General features: G+C 36.8%; 1 long non-coding RNA gene and 1 other non-coding gene across 2 annotated transcripts in view; one reads left to right on the top strand and one right to left on the bottom strand.

The window, feature by feature from the left end:
- Positions 1 to 1068: 1068 nt before the first annotated feature.
- Positions 1069 to 13676, top strand: part of LOC136699158 (uncharacterized) — a 48202-nt gene continuing 35594 nt past the window's right edge. Inside the window, exons 1-2 of the long non-coding RNA XR_010803620.1 lie at positions 1069 to 1147; positions 3785 to 3900. This is a non-coding gene — a long non-coding RNA (uncharacterized lncRNA). The remainder of the gene's footprint in view (positions 1148 to 3784; positions 3901 to 13676) is intronic.
- LOC136700554 (U6 spliceosomal RNA) lies at positions 10207 to 10313 on the bottom strand. The gene has a single exon (XR_010803770.1). It is a non-coding gene; the product is annotated as a U6 spliceosomal RNA (small nuclear RNA).

The following is a 13676-nucleotide window of genomic DNA, read 5'->3' as shown; positions in this document are numbered from 1 at the left end:
ATCTTGTTAGCTCCTGTCATGATAGGTTTTAACCTGTAAACATGGTTTGAATATCATTCCAGTACATTTCAGTGTAGTTTTCAGATTTGTACTTTGTGTCAATAACAGGCTTTCCATGATCATGCACTGTCCAGAAAGGTCTGACATTTATATTTGTTTATATCACTAAGACAATTTAAACAAGGCTTTTATCTACAGCATTATTTAAATAATAACAATAAAATAATAAAAAATACACAGCACTGAAATAATATTCTGATAAGAGTCTGATCATGACAGGAACAGTATATTACATTTTAATGATGGTGTTGCTAAATGCAAGCACCTTCATAATTATTAAGCACAAGTAATTATTATAATCATACACAATGTAAAATATCCTATGCCAGTTGATTAGAGCTTCACATAGGGCCCACCCCGCTCTCTTCCTACCAGCAGCCACATCATTTCCATTGTTCCAATCCTACAGCTACACCCTAAGTTTGCTGTGGCCTCTTATGATCCTATCAGCAACCAGCGACCCTTAACAACTACTGTTACTCACTGAGCCCAGCCCATGAGAACCCAAACCCCCCACTGCATCACTAGCTCTTAACAGGCTAGCTCTAAACCCTTAATATGTCAATCTGACAACATGCTTGCATATGAGGACATCCTGAAAATCTCCTGCCTACTGCAAGACTGTGGTTTGTAAGATTATAGTTGCTTTACCAGGACACTGATTTAAACATACACAAAAAGGCCATTTTACTGTATTATAAGGACAGAGATGGTTTACTGATACTTGATCACAAACAAACATGACAGTTTGGTGCATTCCAAAGACACGCGATTAAACCTGTAAACAATGAACTCTGGATATGAGCAACTCACGTGTGTTAGGGTCAACTCCAGCTTCAGTTTAATACAAAGACATACATCTTTAACATGCTGCAGGTGAATAATCACCCTTCTGACAAAAACGAAGCCCATGTCCTTAAATTAAATCCTCATTTAGACTGAATATTCTTTTTTTTAAATGTGATCCCTCAGTTTCTGACAGTCTCATATTTTGCTCCTGCTCTACAGGCTCCTCAGCATCCTTGCACTGCTGACATTCAGCCATTTTTCCTTTGTGTTTCATCACAGCCGTCACCTCCTAAAAAGGGTAAATCATTGTTATTTAATATACTTTTAATGCATATATCCACTTCAGACATTTACACCCTTAATGTATTTTGATTTTTTTTTATAAATTTATAAGTAAAAACTCAAGGTGTGTAAATTAGGTGATATATAAACATTTAATAAAACATTGAATGAGAAGTTGTGGTGCTGTGTGTTTTAAAAAAAAAACAAAAAAAAAAAAACATACAAACAACAAACAAAACCTCACCGGGCTTCCCTTGGGGCACTAAGGGCATCATCCACTGCCTCAATATCAGGTTCATCGCTGTCATCCGCTTTGTAGAATTCAACACTTTGTACTTCCAACTTTTAATTCAAGTGTAACATGATTTTATTACAAGCATTTAAGGATGTATATCGATCGACTTGTCAAGTTAATGCTGATGGAAAAAAAAATAAAACCCAAAAAAAGGCAAAAGGTTTTGGCCCCACTCCAACAATATACCTCAGCCATTTCACAATTTCATCTTGATAGCGTTTAATGTACCTCTAACACTAAGATAATACAGGTGCAGACCTTCAATCTCATCAAGTGATTTGTCCTGCAGATCGGAGAGACATACTTTTTCCACAGCCAACTAAATTTTTGATATCTAACCGAACTGAGTAGTCATCTCTGGGAGCCTGTTATAATCAGTGTACATGTTTATCATGTCTCCAGAAGTCTGCGACTTGATACAGTTCATTATTTTTGAGACTGAGTATTTGTGAGTGTGTGGCCACATGTTTGCACAAGTGTGTTGATCGGAGGTGTTCTGGAATGTGAGCACAACACTGAACTGAAGAGAGCCACAGACAGTCCTGGACTCTAATGGCTTTGACAGCTGGGTCTGGCAAACAAGAAGCTGTTTGCATCTGGAGCCCCACATAACTTCCTTGTATTAACGAAGAGAGGCATCAACCATGTCTGACGTGAGAAGAATACGGACCTTTTGCCCCCTATTTTCCTTTGATCTCAAGTCTGCTGAAATGGCTGCTTAGTTTCTGTTCAAAATTTGAAAGACTAACTGCATCATGTTCATGCAGAAGCATTTTCTCTCTTTCCTGAAAGATATCAAGATGAATTTTTGACACCTCTCCAGCAAGTCTTCGGTTAAAAACACTTATTCTTGCAAGTGTAGATTTGGGAAACTCAGCATAGCTTTGTGGTGAGGGTATCTTTTTCAGGTTTTCAGATGCTGTCTTTGCAAGCGTCTCCAAGTGCTTGTGAAGAAGCTGAACATCATGAGTTAATGGCTCGTTGAACTTTGCCTCATTTAATGTGCTTAAAGCTGTGTGAGATTAGCTCTGCCCATTTGAAGGTATACAGCTTTTTGAAGATCTCTGTTGACTTGATTAAATCTTCTGCCATAAAGGCCCTACTGTGAATGATCTCACAAACCTTCCGTAATGTGTGCCCCAATTTCAATGCTAGGCTAAGGTGAAGAAAGGACCTGCTACCAAACACCAAGCTTGAGACATTCTTAACAGCTTGAATAACATTTAGAAATGTTTGCAGGTTTTACAGCTTCTTCTAGGTTCTGAATAGAACCCAATTTCAGAGCTTCTGTCAGGCAGGGTCATTCCCATGTTTGTTGAAGAAACACTGTACTAGTTAAAGAATATAGAAGTAATTGTGTGCTACCTTATCTTGCTTAATTGCACTCGAGCTTCCAAACTCCTTGGGGTATATGTTGTGAGAACGTGGACCCTGCCAGAGCTGCCAAACCCAAAACCTTGGTTCTTTCTTCCTGTTTGTTTAGTATTCCTGGCTTTGAAGAACGTCTTGTGTGTCTCCACATGTCTTTACGCATAAACATCCTTTTGCAATTCATGCAGTGCACAAATAGTTTTGAATCACAAGCTCTGTTTGGTTTACATTTTACTTTAAGGAATCCACTTATTTTCTGTAAAATGATGCTGACAATTGCCCTTCTTCCTAATTTTTTTTCCAGTACATGGTTTATGTTCTTTTGAGCACCCTGGAAAATACGATGCTTCTGCAACTTCAGCTTCATGTGGGTTTTCATGTGCTGAGAAGTTTTTGACTGTGGTTTCCCACAGATGTAACAGAAGGTTTTCTTGTTTTCAGAACAAGAAATTACAGATGACTGAAGACATTTCAGCAGCAGCCATAGCACCCTCCTGTCCTGTCACTGATGCATCTTGATCTTCATGCAAATCACTCTCACCAGCTGCACCTCTTACATCCAATAGCTTTACCCTTGAAGGTGTTTGTGGAAGGATGTTTGAATTGAAGTGTGGAGGGCACGGGTGAAGAAGTGAGGGTTCACTCGGCAAGGGGCAGGCAGACTCCATTCAGTGATAATTTATTCAAAAATTGCACACGTGATGACGTCACGATAAGAGGTAGCAAAGAAGAAAAGAAAAAAATTAAAAACAGCAAGTTAGGACTAAACAGACCCAAGTTGTCCATACCGCAGTCCCATCTACATTCCCTGGTTACCGCAGCCAAATACCCCTCTTTTAAGTAACTTGGCCCCACCCCTCTCTTAACTGGACTAACCCAACTCTGGCAAAGCTACTTACAAGAAGATATTTACACCCTACAATATAACCATTAACAGATATCCCTGGCACATCTTATTCCGGCTTTTTTGCTTTTTCCCATTTACAGGTTCCAGATCCAGCGCCCCCTCCTCACTATACTTCACCGTGGGCCCTTCGGCTAGCACACAACGAGAGACAGGAAATTCACCGCCATACCCCTAGGAACAGGACCTGAAACACAAGGTAAGTAATAATACCAGCATACATTCTTTAATATATATTGCACAGTCTTGGTGATGGGGCCAATACACTGACCTCGTCACAGTGATACAATTACTAATCTGGATGAACCCAAGTCATTTGTTCCACTACCTAATGCTGCAGTTTCTGATGACAGTTTATTATCAGAGCTTGGCTTGACCTGAACTTTAGTTCAGAAAGTACAGTATATCCTCCCATTCTCTAGAGCTGTCTGGTTCATCATCTGACTCTACACCTGTCAACTGCTCCTCATAGCAAAATAAATCCACTTCTTCATACAAACATGCTTCAAACACTGCTTGCCTTCGCTTTCATACTTTGGAACCAACTTTAAACTGCAAGATTCGATGAACTTGAATGGAACCTTCTGCTCATCGACTTGGCTCTTGTTTGCACGTTCTAATGCAAGCTCCACTGCACTGCCTGATTCACTGTCTGAGTCTGACTCTGGTGCACGTTCTTCATCTGATGACAGTTATCCTTATCAGAACTTAAATCCCCTAGTTCCTGAAAATAGAAGATCCTTATACAGTACTTGTTTTATGAACGGTTACCATCTGTGAGTACATGTACCAATGACAGAGACACTCAAGTTTATGCAAGACTTGTGCCAGAAAGAAGAGCAGACTACAAAGGACAAACACAGTAAAGCACTGATGCTTCTGAAATTAAACACACAAATGAACTGCAGTCTTTACACAAGATGGACCACTGATGTAGCCTGCTGCTTTATTCTAAACTGTTTAGACTTGCACTGATTTGACTCAATATTAGAGACAATCAAACTTTAATTTGGGGTGACAGACTAATAAAACATGTGTGGAAGCGGTCCAAATATTTTAAATGAGTAAGAATGGAAAAACAGCTTGGTATATATTTAAAAGAAAAAAAGTGTTTAAACAGCAGTTTCCTTCCATCATTTGACAATCAGTTTAAAAAAAAAGTGGCATATCCAAAATTTCACCCTTCACAGGTTCATCAATAATGACATGCTATTAATCATTTACTGTCATAATATCTAAATAATATTTGTTACTGAGCTTTACACTACAGGCCAATACACCTGAGTGACGCAAACCGTTTCAAGGACTACTTTATGTTCACAGATCTGTTGACCAAAGTGATGTATTCTCATCAGAATATGTATGAAAGTTTAGAGAACCATAGTTCTGTAGTCAATGCCCTGATGATCACACAATGTAAATGCTAATGATTAAAGCTCAGTGCACATTTAATTTAATTTAGCTTTTCAACACTGATTTGTGAATGCAGTATTGGGACTCCTCACGGATCTTTCACATTGGCTCCCTAGTTATAGAATAAAAATGAATTGCAGTATTTATTAAACCTACATTAAAGAAGAATTCACTTTTTAAAATCTTGTTCTTAAAAGTCATGACAAGAACAGGCAGGAGTACTTTCTCTTAAAGTAAGCCACAAAACTATTCAACTTTGTGCATTCAGAGGCACACAATTGTGTGAAACTTTGCTCACTATGATGCATGTAAAACAAACATTTAATAGGGTGTAACAATGCACAAAATTCAGTGGTGTTTCAATACAATACAAATTTCGATACAATAAAAATAATGTATGACTGAACATGTACCTTATGTTCATGGGATAATGTCTTCAACCCTGTTCACAGCTTACATACCATGTGTACTAAAGACATAATGCACATATTGAGTTCAGTGTGGTTTCAAATTCAAATCAAGATTCAGTGTCGTTTTAGATATTTGTAAGTCAAAATTATTCAGTGGGTTCTACTTATATGCAGATTGGTTTGGCTCAGAAAGAACTTTTACAACACCTGGAGAAAAGAACAAAAGTGTGTGTGTGTGTGTATGTATGATGATACAATAATAACAACCTCTACAATTTATTAATTTACCATGCTAGCAATCATTTTTACACCCCAAAAACAACAGCTAATGACGGAACTAGCACTCACCCTGTCATTTTAAACGACATAAACAGAGAATTACTGAATTAGCATTCACCCAGTCATTTTAAACCACACAGATAGAGAATGACCAACCTAGCACTCACCCAGTCATTTTAAACCACATAAACAACAATGACTAAACTAGAACTCAGTCATTTTAAACCCTACAAATGGAGAATAACTAAACTAGCACTCATCCAGTCATTTAAATACCCCATAAAAAAGAGAGAATGGCTCAACTAGCACTCACCCAGTCAATTTAATTCCCACAACCAGAATTACTCACCTAGCACTCACCCATTCATTTTAAACCCCACAGATATTTACTGAATTAGCAGTCATCCAGTCATTTTTAACCCCACACACAACAGAAAATGACTAAACTAGCATTCACCCAGTCATTTTAAACCCCATGAACAAGATAATGACTAAACTAGCACTCACCCAGTTATTTTAAACAACACAAACAGAGAATTACTGAATTAACACTCACCCAGTCGTTTTAAACCCCACAAATCGAGAATGACTAAACTAGCACCCAATTAACAACAAAGAACGACGAAGCTACCACTCACCCAGTCAATTTAATCCCCACAAACAGAATTACTGAATTAGCACTCACCCAGTCATTTTTACCCCAAAAACAGAGAATGACAACTAGCACTCACCCAGTCAATTTAATCCCCACAAACAGAATTACTGATCTAGCACTCACCCAGTCATTTTAAACCCCATGAACAACAAAGAATGATGAAACCACCACTCACCCATTCATTTTAAACCCAATACAAACAGAATTACCTAATTAGCACTCACCCAGTCATTTTAAACCACATAAACAACAATGACTAAACTCGAACTCAGTCATTTAAAACCCTACAAATGGAGAATAACTAAACTAGCACTCATCCAGTCATTTAAATACCCCATAAAAAAAGAGAATGACTGAACTAGCACTCACCCAGTCAATTTAATCCCCACAAACAGAATTACTGACCTATCACTCACCCAGTCAATTCAATCCCCATGAACAAGAGAATGACTCAACTAGCACTCACCCAGTCATTTTAAAACCCACGGAGAACGACTAAACTAGCACTCACCCAGTCATTTTAAACCCCACAAACAAAGAATTACCTAATTAGCACTCACCCAGTCAAATCTAAACCTCATAAACAATGACTAAACTAGAACACATTTTAAAACCTACAAATGGAGAATAACTAAATTGGCACGCATCCAGTCATTTTAAACAACACAAACAGAATTACTGAATTGGCACTCACCAACTCATTTTACACCCCATAAACAGAGAATGACTAAACTAGCACTCACCCAGTCATTTTAAACCCAAATCAAAACAGAGAATGACCAACCTATCATTCAACCAGTCATTTTAAACCCCATGAACAACATAGAATGACTAAACTAGCACTCACCCAGTCATTCATTCATTATCTGTAACCGCTTATCCAGTTCAGGGTCACGGTAGGTCCAGAGCCTACCTGGAATCACTGCGTGCAGGGCGGGAATACACCCTGCAGGGGGCGCCAGTCCTTCACAGGGCAACACAGACACACACACATTCACTCACTCACACCTACGGACACTTCTGAGTCGCCAATCCACCTACCAAAGTGTGTTTTTGGACTGTGGGAGGAAACCGGAGTACCCGAAGGCCCCTGGAGCTTTGTGACTGCGACACTACCTGCTGCGCCACTGTGCTGCCCCTCACCCAGTCATTTTAAATCCAAATCAAAACAGAGAATGACCAACCTAGCATTGAACCAGTCATTTTAAACCCCAAGGACAACAGAGAATGACTAAACTAGCACGTGCCCAGTCATTTTAAACCCCACAGAGAATTACTGAATTAGCACTCAGCCAGTCATTTTAAACCCCACAGAGAATTACTGAATTAGCATTCACCCAGTCATTTTAAACCCCATAAACAACAGAGAATGACTAAACTAGAACTCACCCAGTCGTTTTAAACCCCACAAACAGAGAATTACTGAACTAGCACTCACACCATTATTTTAAACTCCACAAACAGTGAATGAATAAACTAGCATACATCCAGTCATTTTAAACCCATGAACAACAGAGAATGACTAAACTAGCTGTCATCCAGCTATTTTAAACCCCTTGAACAAGAGAGAATAATTGAACTAGCACTCACCCAGTCAGAGAATTACTGAACTAGCACTCACCCCATTATTTTAAACTCCACAAACAGTGAATGACTAAACTAGCACTCACCCAGTCATTTAAAACCCCATGAACAAGAAAGAATGACTGAACTAATCTAATCTAATTTTAAACCCCACAAACAGAGAATTACTGAAGTAGCACTCACACCATTATTTTAAACTCCACAAACAGTGAATGAATAAACTAGCATACATCCAGTCATTTTAAACCCATGAACAACAGAGAATGACTAAACTAGCTGTCATCCAGCTATTTTAAACCCCTTGAACAAGAGAGAATAATTGAACTAGCACTCACCCAGTCAGAGAATTACTGAACTAGCACTCACCCCATTATTTTAAACTCCACAAACAGTGAATGACTAAACTAGCACTCACCCAGTCATTTAAAACCACATAAACAGAAAATGACTGAACCAGCACTTATCCAGTTATTTTTAAACCCCATTAAGAACAGAGAATCAGTGAACTAGCGCTCATCCAGTCATTTTAAACCCCACAGAGAATGACTGAATTAGCACTCACTCAAACATCTTAACCCCACAAACAGCAGTGAATGACTAATCTAGCACTCACCAAGTCATTTTAAACCCTATAAACAGGAGAATGACTATACTAGCACCCATCCAATCATTTAAAACCTGTAAGTAACAGAGAATAATGGAACTAGCTCTCACCCAGTCATTTTTAACCCCACAAACAAGAGAATGACTATACTTGTACTCATCCACTCATTTTAAACCCCATAAACATCAGAGAATGACTGAACTAGCACTCGCCCAGTAATTTTTTACCCCACAGAGAATGACTAAACCGGCAATCATCCAGTCATTTTTAAACTCCACAAACAACAGAGAATGACTGAACTAGCACTTACCCTGTCATTTTAAAACCCGCAAACAAAGAAATTACTAAACTAGCACTCACCCTGTCATTTTAACCCCTACTAACACCAGAGAATGACTAAACTAGCATTATCTTATACCCAATACTAAAACAAAGTATGACTAAACTAGCAATCCAGTCATTTTTAAACTCATTAAACAACAGAGAATTACTAAATTAGCACTCACTCTTCAAATTACTGAACCAGCACTCACCCTGTCATTTAAAACCCCATAAACATACAATGACTATAGTAGCACTCATCCAGTCGTTTAAAACCCCATAAGAAAAAATGACTGTACTTGCCCTCATACATTACTTTTTAACTCTGTAAACAGAAAATAACTAAACTAGCACTCATCCATTCATTTTAAACCCAACAAACAGAGAATGACTCAACCCAGTCATTATAAACCTCACAGGGAATGAATAAACTAGCACTCACCCAGTCATTTTAAACCCCGTGAACAACAGAGAATGAGTAAACAAGCACATATCCAGTCATTTAAGACCTCATAAACAAGAGCAAATTACTAAACTAGCATTCACCCAGCCATTTTTAACCCTATGAACAAGAGAATAACTATAATAGCACTCGTAGTTATTTTAAACCCCATAAATAACATAAAATGACTGAACTACCACTTGCCCAGTCATCTTAAACCTCTCAAACAGAGAATGACTAAACTTGCACTCACCCAATCATTTTAAGCCCCATAAACAACAGAGAATTAATTAATGTATTTATCAGTTGGATTTGATGTTTTTAATAAACTAGCACTTAAAAATAAAAATCCCCCATAGAAACAAATGTGTGGAATGATGAGATTCAAATCTTAACTGCCATTGATGATGTCACAGTCACACTTTAACTGCCACCGAGTCAGACACAGCACACACACAGCCCCTCTTCTCTCAATTACACACCTCCCCCAACACACACACACACCAATTAGCCATAATATTATGACCACTTCTTTCTCCACCTTTACTACACTCACTGTCCATTATCTCAGCTACACAGACCATACAGGAGAACTTTGTGGTTCTACAGTTACAAACTGTAGTCCATCTTATGCTCTGAATACTTTATACAGCATACAAAATACAACAGTTCCACCTTTTATTATGTGAACTAAGTGCAACTGAAGAAAAAGGTTATTTGAAAGCTCAAGGCAGTTTTCTAAGCATATAATGGTGAGAGGGAAATAAGTGATACTTAGGTGATTTCAGGCCAAAAAGTTAAATGAGGAACGCTTCACGATTTTGCGTGTCATCCTTGCGCAGGGGCCATGCTAATCTTCTCTGTATCGTTCCAATTTTAGTATATGTGCTGCCGTAGCAAGCACGAACAAGCATTCCCTACCACCCAGATATATAGCACGGACACTAGGCTATGTTTTACATCTAGAATAGTTTTCAAATATCTTATATAAAACCACTTCTGTGAGTAGAGATATCTTTAAACATAGTCATCCTAAATTGATATGCTAAACTAGACATAAAATTATCAACATTTTATTTGGTTTAGCTGCAGTTTCTCCAGGTGCAGTCTGGGAGATATGCAGATAACTTGGATTTTGAATGGCTCTGATTGGGTGCTTCTCCATGACGTAATCACCCTATTGTCATTCTTCACATACCCACCCCCACTCCGGCAGTTACTGTTACCTCCCCCACTTTTTTACTACCCTTTTGCAAGGAGAACACAAAGACACATGGGCTCCGCGTTGTCCCAGGAGCTAGAAAAGAATGGTTATATACCCAACCGAGCCTCTGAGAAAGACAGAAAGCAGCTTTACTGCTTTCTTGAGTGTCGTCTGTGAAGCCTGGAAATGGCAGTAACTGTTTTCTTAGACAAGACTTCCAGAACAGTTCAAGCCTCCAGGACCCTATACATACAAAAAGGAAAAGTAACAGATGTTTCTAAGTTCAACACACAGTTTCATGTTTGACTTTTCAATCTCATGACTTTCAAGTCCAAACACATTCTCAGGTCCTGGGCATTCAGGAAACACAAGACAGACAATATCTTACGAGTCATGGGCTAGCTCTGTCTATTCAGTCACAAGCAAAATTAACAAACAATGGGTACACTTTGGTCCAAATGTCCATTTTTAAATTTACATTTTAAAATGCAGATCAATTTCTTCTTGGTTGCTATTTATCTTATGCAAAAATCTGAATCAGAGGCAAATTAACGTATTAAAAATTAAGAAAATAAACACACATTCAAACTTTCATCCAATTTACATCATGTTCTACATTTTTCTTTATTTTATTAAAATTTGTTTTGGGTTATGAAAGGGTTAACAATCCCAAATTTAAACATGTATTGCTAACATCATTGCAACATTAGCTTATATGCTGCTTAACAGCTATGAGGTTAAATTTGTAGAATAATCTGTCCAATACTGCTTTTAAAATGCCACCAGCTTAAAAAGACTTTGTCTCTAAAAAGACTTTAAAAAGCCAAAATACTTTGACTGCAACCTTAATAAAAATTCCACATTAAAAAATATACTCATTATATTTAGACTTCCATTTCAAATAAACATTAAAACCATGAGTCGGCCAATATATTTTAAACACCACATAAAAAAAAAATCCACCTTCAAAAAATTCTACTTAAATTGCTGTTTTATTTAGACCACCCCATTAAATAAATAAACACTTCAAATAAGCCTTAAAACATTCAAATATGGCAAAAATATATTTTGACTACCACCTTAAATAAATGTCAAGTCCACCTTAAATAAAAGTCAAGTCAAGAGTTTTATTGACAATTCTGCATATGTACAGGACATACAAAGGATTGAAATTACGTTACTCTTCAAGATGCAGTAACATTTAACAAAAAAAATAGACTAAAATGCAGTAACATTTAACAAAAAAGAGAGAGAGAAGCTGCTGCGTATGCACGCGCCACCATCTTGGATCCAAATTCCACCTTAAACTGCAGTTTAAATTAGACCAAATAAATGACCACTTCAAATAACCCCTAAAACCTTAAAAAGACTAAAAAACGTTGAACATCATATTTAAAAAAAAAAAAAGTGATTTTATTTAGATTTCTACCTTAAGTAAACGACAACTTCATTGAAAATGTCACATTTAAAGATAACACATTAAAACGTCTCCCATTATATTTTGCAGGCCACCTTTAAAAAAAAAAAAAAAAAAAAAAAAAAAAAAAAAAAAAACATTCCACCAAAAATCTGACATTTTATTTAGGCTTCCACCTCAACTAAATAATCACTTCATAAAATAGTTCATCCATTCATTAGCCTTAAAACAATAAAAAATATAAAAAAATTATAAAAAAATATAAAGAAATTGCAAATATATTTTAAACATCACATTTTAAAAATTCCACTTAAATAAAATTGTTTCATTTAGACTTCAACATTAAATAAATGACCACTTCAAATAATTCTTAAAACCTCAAAAAAATAATACATTTTCACTGCCACACTAAAAACAAAATCCACATTAAAAAGTCAGTTTAAAGACTGCTTAGATGTACCACATTAAAAAATCCACATGAAAATAAAATCTCTCATTTTATGTATACTTTACCTAACCCTACCTTAAATTTTGTATTGTACTGGCAATTTACCTTTGATTTTACAAAATAAATATACATAAATAACAAGAAAGGAGACAATCATTAAAATGAACAACAAAAAGATCAAACTTCGAGGCATGTGTAAAAAAAAATAAAAGGCAAGTATTGCCCGAAAAGGTATAGGCTGAGCTTTGTTTATTCTGCCTACTCCCCCCCCCCCCCCCCCAACCTAGATTTCTAGAACTTCCCTTTTCTTCCTTGTCTAAGTAATACAGAAAAAAGAAAAGAAAAAAAAAACCAAAAGAAGCAAAATAAGCAATCCAGATATTTCCACATAATGATAGTGATCATTTCTGTTTTGTTTGTGTTTACCAACTTATTTTTAAATATTATTTTTTAAAATTTATTAAATTACTTACATATTCTTAATTCTTTGTCACAACTGTTCCACAGTTTTACCCCTTTTGCAGATATGCATCTGTTTTTTTTTTGTTTTCTCTTGTTCAATATATCTATAGTTTTATACAGTATTTCAGTATTTTTAGACATTTTTGTTTTTACATTGTTGTTTCCACCTTAATTTATGATGGATTATCACTGCCAAAAATTTATTTTCCTATACTCTTTCTATTTCCAAGTTATTGTAACTTTATTTTTAATTTGTTGATTACTGAATATTATAAACTTTGTTTTAATTAAGTTAGACAACTTGTTTAGAATATAATAAAATAGCTTTTTTATTGTCGCTGAGAAAACAATATTCAGAACAGTGTTAAAACAGCGAAATGCAGTTGTAGCATCCTCTTTCAGGCAGCAGTTAAAATATTAAATCTATACATGTGCAAAATAGCAGATTGTTGAGAGGTATTAACACAGATATACACAGGCTTAATTTAAAAGTGCCGTGTGCAATTGCTTGTCCATTAGGATGTGTGGTTGTCCGTTGATTCTACTGATTGTTGTTGGCAGTAGTTGTGTGTGTGTGTGTGTGTGTGGGGGGGGGGGGGGGGGGGGGGGAAGGGGGGGGTGGATGGGTTGATGGCTTTCACAGCCTGTGGAAAGAAGCTGTGTTTCATCCTGTTTGTCTTTGCTTTAAATTGTTTGAATCTCTTTTTGGAGGGGAGGGTGGAAAACAGAGTGTGTC

Source organism: Hoplias malabaricus, chromosome 6, assembly GCF_029633855.1.
Source record: "Hoplias malabaricus isolate fHopMal1 chromosome 6, fHopMal1.hap1, whole genome shotgun sequence".
NCBI lineage: Eukaryota > Metazoa > Chordata > Actinopteri > Characiformes > Erythrinidae > Hoplias > Hoplias malabaricus.
Note: the sequence above shows the minus strand (reverse complement) of the source record. Positions and strands in the feature narration are given on the sequence as shown.